This window comes from Saccostrea echinata, unplaced genomic scaffold (genome assembly GCF_033153115.1).
Source record: "Saccostrea echinata isolate AGI-Se365-2 ecotype Australia unplaced genomic scaffold, CSIRO_AGI_Sech_v1 ptg000008l, whole genome shotgun sequence".
Taxonomy (NCBI): Eukaryota; Metazoa; Mollusca; class Bivalvia; order Ostreida; family Ostreidae; genus Saccostrea; species Saccostrea echinata.
The window spans coordinates 11,967,650-11,975,066 of NW_026889757.1; the positions used below are offsets into that span (position 1 = coordinate 11,967,650).

Here is a 7,417-nt window from a genome sequence, read left to right on the forward strand (position 1 = left end):
ATGCAGCGGACCCGACCGGGATTCGAACCCGGGCCCCTGAATCTCCAGTCAGGTGCTCTACCAACTGAGCTATCTGGCCACCGGCGATCGAACCCGTCTGACCGCCACTTTCCTCCCTCCTTAAAGGTTTCCGGCCCCCGAAGACACCAACCCAGGCTCTTCCCTGGCAGGTCTTTCACCTGTCACTTCCAGGGCATGGCACGGCACCAAATGTAACGTGAGAGGAGAAAAATGCAGCGGACCCGACCGGGATTCGAACCCGGGCTCCCTGAATCTACAGTCAGGTGCTCTACCTACTGAGCTATCTGGCCATCGGCGATCGAATTCGTGTATACATATATATATTGTCAACATTACGTACCATATTCTTACTCGTATTTGATTTGGCGGTGAGGAATCAGCATTTCCGGTTGAACACCGTAACAAAAGCCGGCCATTGCTCTTCGAGCAATGAGCCCGGCTAAAAATGAAACAAATCGTTACTTCAGTTCTTTGTTTTAGCTAAACAATTACAGAAACTTGAAATTAAATAAAAACAAAACTGAAGACATACAGGACTGACAGACGGGAATATAATGTTTATGTCACTGTCAGATCATGAGTGTGAATTTTAAATCTCTGAAGTCATACATGTATTCTCGACGTTCCTAATAGGCCTACAAAACAAATCAGCTCAGTTCTCGGTAGCGCTGTGATAGGAAAGAGAAACGTACCTTATACTCTTGCCTTACTAGCATCAAATTCATTTTTCTACATCCTATATTCTGTCCCGTCTTTGAACAAACCAGAGCAAATCAAGGTTGTCGTCGGTCTGCTTCTTTCGTTTTAGAGCGTCTGTCGTTATAATGTCAACAAGGTCGAGGACGAATTATTTTGAAGTCTACTTGTATTTACGTTATTTGTTGACTAAAACAATATTCTAAGAGTTTTTATAAGCTTATTTTATTAAATGTTTTGACAATTAAAGTTGAACTTTATCGACGTTCATCTCGATTGCGATTCATTTCCACATCGCGGTATAAAGTATTCCTACACTGTACAGAAATAACAGATTGCATGGAGGCTTCAAAGAGAAATAATTTTAAAACTTCTTAATTGGAATTATAAGAATTAAACGTTCTTTTTTCAGAATTTATCGATGTGTAAACACATGCCTTTGTACTCACAAACTTTACATAAAAGTGTTTTGCACTTTTATTCAGTTTGTGAGTACAAAGGCACGAGTTTACACATCGATAAATTCTGAAAAAGAACGTTTAATCCTATAATAAATGTGTGGGTATACGTTTTATTTGACCATAGCCTTACCACCTATAAAATAAGCTGATAAACTACAAATTATTTTACATATACATATTACATAATTGAATATATCCACTCCTCAAGAAAACAATTTTCTTTTCTCATAAGAGTGTATCGCCAAACCCCTCAACTCCGTCACTACCCTAACTCCGTCACTTTCGGGAAACTCCGCGCTGTTTGCAAACGAATGCGATTGTGACGTCATTTTTTACATGCTGAAAATCTACAATCAAATACCGAAATATTATAACTATTTTAAATCTTCAAAACTAATTTCTATGTTACCAAGTTTAAGATGAAGGGAGAAAAAACTAAACTAGAAAAAAATTTCTAATTAATACGTTGACATATTGTAGAGGGCCCTGGTGACGGAGTTAGGGTTCACTGGACGTAATGTACACGGATGGGATACGCGTTCTATTTATAGTAGTTTTGTATAAGCCCAATGACTGAATTTTTTATAATAGTTCTGAAAACAATGTTTAAGTTCATTTACTAAGTGTAGCAAACAAGAAACAAATCAAAAAATAATTCAGAGAGTAAACTGACGTTTTTTCTGCTTATGGTGACGGAGTTTGGGTAGTAGGGGATACTTTGAGTATGCACAATGAATTGATAAGTAGCACTTATCTTTTCTATTAAGCTACAAGACTGTTCAGAATGCTTCCTTTCATTATAGATTCATTGATAATGCTTACTTTGACTTAGACTGCCATTCATGTTCATTGCATATATTATATGGTACCTTTTTATTGGAATTAAAGTCATATGAAAGGAAATGACATACATTTATACTGTCCAGTAACGCCTAGGTATTCTGCTACGGTCAACTCAATGATAAAGACAAAATTTGGACAGTGCTCAATAGTGGTCGACTTTTCATTAATATATTCACAAGGCGTACGCGTCAATGAACAGTGAACACACTGCTTTATGCAAAGCAGATGGTTGCTTATCACAATTGCAATCAATTGCGATTGCTCAACATTTTTCTTCAGTCGAAGATAAGTTGATCTCTATGGTTGACGGTCAAGGTTCATAAACCCTCTGCTCACTAATACAAAATGTTGCTTTAACTTTTATGATTTTCCCAAAAGAAATGTATTTTATAAGTTAATTAAACAATTATAAAATAGCTTGCGAGGCAAAATTAAACAAAAAAGACATTTCAACTTGACAAATCTATAAAGAAATAATAGTCTTTAATGTCATTAAGAGTTATCTCTCTTATCAGAGTATCAATGAACCTTAAGTAACCGTTCACTAGATTTTTATGCGGGTACCGTCAATGTTTAAATTTCTCTTTCATTATGAAAAAGCCATAAAATGGATACATGAAAAAAAAACAAACATGATTTTATCAACCAGTATTTGACGCAAGAATGCAAGACAAAAAGATCCCGAACTCGATTTATTTTCTGTTAATTTGCTTTTAAATATTTTTTATGGGTCTTTATGCATTACTGAAGATGCATATTATAAGAAGGAAAGTATGCAAAAACACAATAAACACTAGGTTCCAAACACCTGCTGTGTTAATTGTTACAAGCCACCATACATCATTCTATACAGGTTTTATTAATTATACCTTTCTAATTATTCATTTCTTCAACAAAAGAACATTGTATCTTCTCTGTAAAAAAGAGCTGGCAATTTTGATGGTAAGAGAATTGAACTAAATGTCATTATAATATTCATTTGAATGAATTATTCACATTGGTTCCTTGTTCATTTACGGTTCCTCTAAATAACATTCTACCAAATGCATAGCTGTCAACAGATATTTTTAGTAACCGGTAAATTTATAATTCCAGAAGAAATGGGTGATAAAGTGAAAATTTTGAATGTCCTATGATAAAGGAACATACACTAAAGCAATTGTTGTCTTATTTAAAGTAATGTATAGAAAGGAATTTATGAAATTCAAATTTAATGGTTCATTTTTATGTTTTATTTAGTGGTGAATTAGGAATAAAATCTTGAGCACACTACTTACCTAGAATTCGCAGGAAAAGTACAAGAAAGATCATTGATCGGATAGAAGGAAACATTTCTCTTTTCAAACGATTTTTTTTTCTAAATTAATAAAGAATGATCCTTATTATGCTTCGTTTGACATGTACATTTTTTTCAGAATAGTGCCTCTTTGCTATCTATAAGATTTGTTTTCTGTATACTTAAAATTTTCGAATCAAAACAATAATAAAAAGTTGTTTGTAGATGAATCAAACCCCACAAACCTCGACATCATGGAAAAAAATTGGTTAGCAGTGGGCTTCTTGGTGTAGTATTGTTTGTATTAAAACAATTTTACAAGTTAACTGTGGCATAGCAGGTGCTTAATCAGATTCTTAAATGTAGAAGCATGAAAACTTGCAAAACAGATTCTATGGCAGTATATGTAATTGCTTTATTTCTTGTAAATTTTTGCTATTAATTTGGGCTTTTTGTTTTGATAATAAAGATGCACATAACATGGACTCATTAACATGTAACATTAAGAACCATCCGTGCATCTACATGTTGTAAGTACATCTGGCATTTTGTGTCGTCGTTTGATATAAGAGCGTGCCAAATATATCATCATTCCAGCTGATTATAACAAGCTTATATCATCAAATGCTTGAACCGAACTATGGACTTGTGAAACGTCTAATTAAGTGATTCAATCCCCTGTTGCAGGTGTTGCTTTCGCTCAGCCATGTTTCTTTTCTTATTCTGTAATTAACCATTGTTCTAGGAATTTGTACACGCCTTTTATTTTCTTTTTACGTTGTTACCTACTATTATCTTAACTATACTTCATATATACACCTGGTTATAATCTCTATCCAAACAAGTTCTCATGGATTTTTACAGAACAAGATCGAGCCTTGAAATATTTCATAGCTGTCATCATGTAAACCATTAATACAGATCTTCAGATAATAGACATTGTATAGGAAATAAACTAAGCACCTTTGTAAAATGTTTTTCTTTTCTTTTTGGGAATCTAAAATACCACTGCCTTATAATTTTTTTGTATAAAATGCCCATTAATTTAATTGTTGAAGGAAATTTTACATATATGAAATGTTAAAAATTCTGCCTTTTGTTCACAAAGCATTGGTTAACTGGTACATATGTAGGTCAATTGTTGGTCAAATCGTCTACTGAGTAACCGGAGAACATTATATCATACACATAGTAGATACAAATGCAATGTTTCATTGATAATTTATTATAAATGTTTAATGCGTATACAAGAACTGATGCCATGTCCACATTTTAATTTAATCAGAATATATCAATTTACAAGTTGTACAATGACGTATTTTTTGTACTATCCTGTAGCACAAGGTTCATCTTCCAGCAATTTTTACATTTCAAGTCATGTGATCAACAAAGATGCGATACCTCATGATCATTTCGGTCAACATCGCTCCATAGACTAATCTCTCTCCATAACTACCAAATAAGTAGGGTTTCTGCAAACCAAGTCCTTAAGTGCGTAATCTAGTTTTTTTTTATGTTTATTTCCTTTAGACCATTGATCGCTTATCTACTGAACTGAAAATGAATAGTAGTTTATTAGTCGTTGCCATTCAAGCTCTAACGTTTGATGACCATGTCAAGATGTTCTCCGGTTACTCAGTAGACGATTTGACCAACAATTGACCTACATATAGAATGGAAGTAAAATTGGCCATACGAGTTTAAAATGCGTCATCTATCTTGTCCAATCTGTCTTAAAGAATTTAAAATTGCGTTTTTCTAGATTTAGTTTTAGGTAGGACGTCAACTTATCGCTAATATTGACTTTTGACCGAATCAATTAAGGCCATCTGGTGGTCATGGCCAGAGTTAAGAATGGGGTCGCAGGTTGTGAGAAAATATGACCTACTTATGATGCAGGAATAAAGATTGTGAAATTGAATTTTGACTTGAAAATGAACATGGATCAGATCCAATCTGTCGATGAAAAAATGATTTTTGTGATGGAAATTTCCTTGTATTGCACTTATTCTTCTTGAAGGGGGCCCAGATAAAATGCTGCATCTTAATGTTAAATTTACCCAAATTTTTCAAGTAAGCTTTTAAAGTCTGCCTGTGGGTATGTTCATTTTTCACAATGGTTTATAATTATGTAAATCTGATGTTAGTCAGGTTTATGTTATGTTTATGACAATTTTGAGAGACATTACAAACAAGCATACCCCCTCCCCATTTTTTCTCTGTTATTGGGCATAAAAATGGAATAAATTGTCAAAAATCGTCTGTATTTTATATTATTCCAAATAATTTTATATTTTTTATTTTCCAGTAAGGTACACATGAACGAATAAAAATCAACATTTTCAATGATTTATAATTATAAGATTTTTAGCTTCAATTTGACATCATTTCACTTTCATTTTTAAATAATTTTGTAAATACCTTCATTCAGATTGGCGAAAGGTTAAAAGGGAAACAGAAACATGTTTTACCTGCCTCTATTTCATTTAAATTGTGACCTCATACCCAAATATAAGTTCCATCAACAATCAGCTCCTTATGTTAGTCAAAATAAAACAATACATGCATGTTTAAAGCATAAAGAGTGTGAAACTTTTTAAACAAACTCAGTCGTCCTGTGTAACTAAAATTGGAATGTAATGATACTTAACTGAAAAACTGCTTCATCAGACTTTTTAATAGTATTCTAAGAACATTGGCTCTCTCCATAAAACTACTTTTCCAGATGATTTACAATTTAATCTTCAACAAAAAACTCATTTCACGAGAGCAAGAGATAAAAGCCTTAAGAATAAAATTCGTTTGTGTCGTCACCCAGTATCGATACTTAATTCTGGAGAGAATCTGCATCCAGCTATGTGCGGGCGAAAGAAACTTTTAATTGCTTACATGTTATTTTAGGTCCAGAAAATACGTAGTAATTACATCGTTTCTTTGAGCTAGGGTGAATTATTCTTGAGTGCAAATGATGAACTTGTAGGACAAAGATGTAAAAGCATGTTAGGGTAATATTAAGTTAGAATTCCGTCTGTTTCCAGTGAAGAATTAAATCTATCGAACATCCTAAGAGACTCCACCAATAAACTACCCCAAAGACCTCGTTCTTTGGGCCAGTAGAGTTTATTCAACAGTTGATAATTGTTCGATCGTTGGCGAAGTTTTCTATTAAGAATTAAGAAAATGGTTGTCAATTCGAAAGGATGGCTCATTAAAGCAGTAGACTCCATAACTGTGTGGGAAAATCACAAGATGTAAATTGACAAGTTTATCAATTAAATAAATACTGGTGAGGAATTGACTAATTATTAATTCAACATAGACGCTTCATATACTTGATGATATCAAAAGGTTGGTTCTTACTTGTCTAGCAAACAGATTCTAGGGTGACAAGTATTGTCTTTGACCCAGATATCATAAATTGCTTAACGTCTTATTTTTTCCCCTTCCAAAACGTTTATTTATAAGATATGACATTTGTCTGCTATATATCCCTTAATTTATATCAGACATTTCAATTTATAATATAAAGTGCCATATGTGAAATTATTTTTGAAATCTATATCAAAGTATACTTTTGAAATATTTCACTCTCGAGTTTCAAACCTCTGTATTTTATTTCTTTATCAAATATGATATCGATCATCAGGTGATTAGAAATCAGATATCAGTCACGTAATAAAAATTCAAGCATGTATATTTTTTTACTTAGAAAGTCGGACATAGAATTCGGTTTAAAATACTTGAACGATATTTCACTTTATCAGTTCCATGCAAAACATTTTTTTCAATGGAAGAATATTCGGAATATTTGAAAAACACCTTTAATTTCAAGAACTGTATGCTACATTACAAAGAATAACATTGTGTCAAGGAAGGGCATCGTTGCCATCCCTTTTGAAATTGATGACTGCAAGTTTCATTTCTTGCAATTTACGAATCGCAAGTTTCTTTTGTATGAAATTGATTGTTTGTCGAAGCGTATCGAACAGACGTCACTGAAATATTCCTCTTTCATTGATAGAAGACCTATTTTACATTATAAACTCATTTAATTGATAAAACGTGCGAAAGGATGGTAAAATGTCACGGCTGAAAATGGACCCTTTCTTTCTGTGTATAA

The 7,417-nt window shown here is 33.1% G+C and overlaps 1 non-coding gene across 1 annotated transcript; it reads right to left on the bottom strand.

Annotated features, from left to right (window-relative positions):
• Positions 1 to 238: 238 nt before the first annotated feature.
• On the bottom strand, positions 239 to 311 carry Trnay-gua (transfer RNA tyrosine (anticodon GUA)). The gene has a single exon. It is a non-coding gene; the product is annotated as a tRNA-Tyr (tRNA).
• Positions 312 to 7,417: the final 7,106 nt, after the last annotated feature.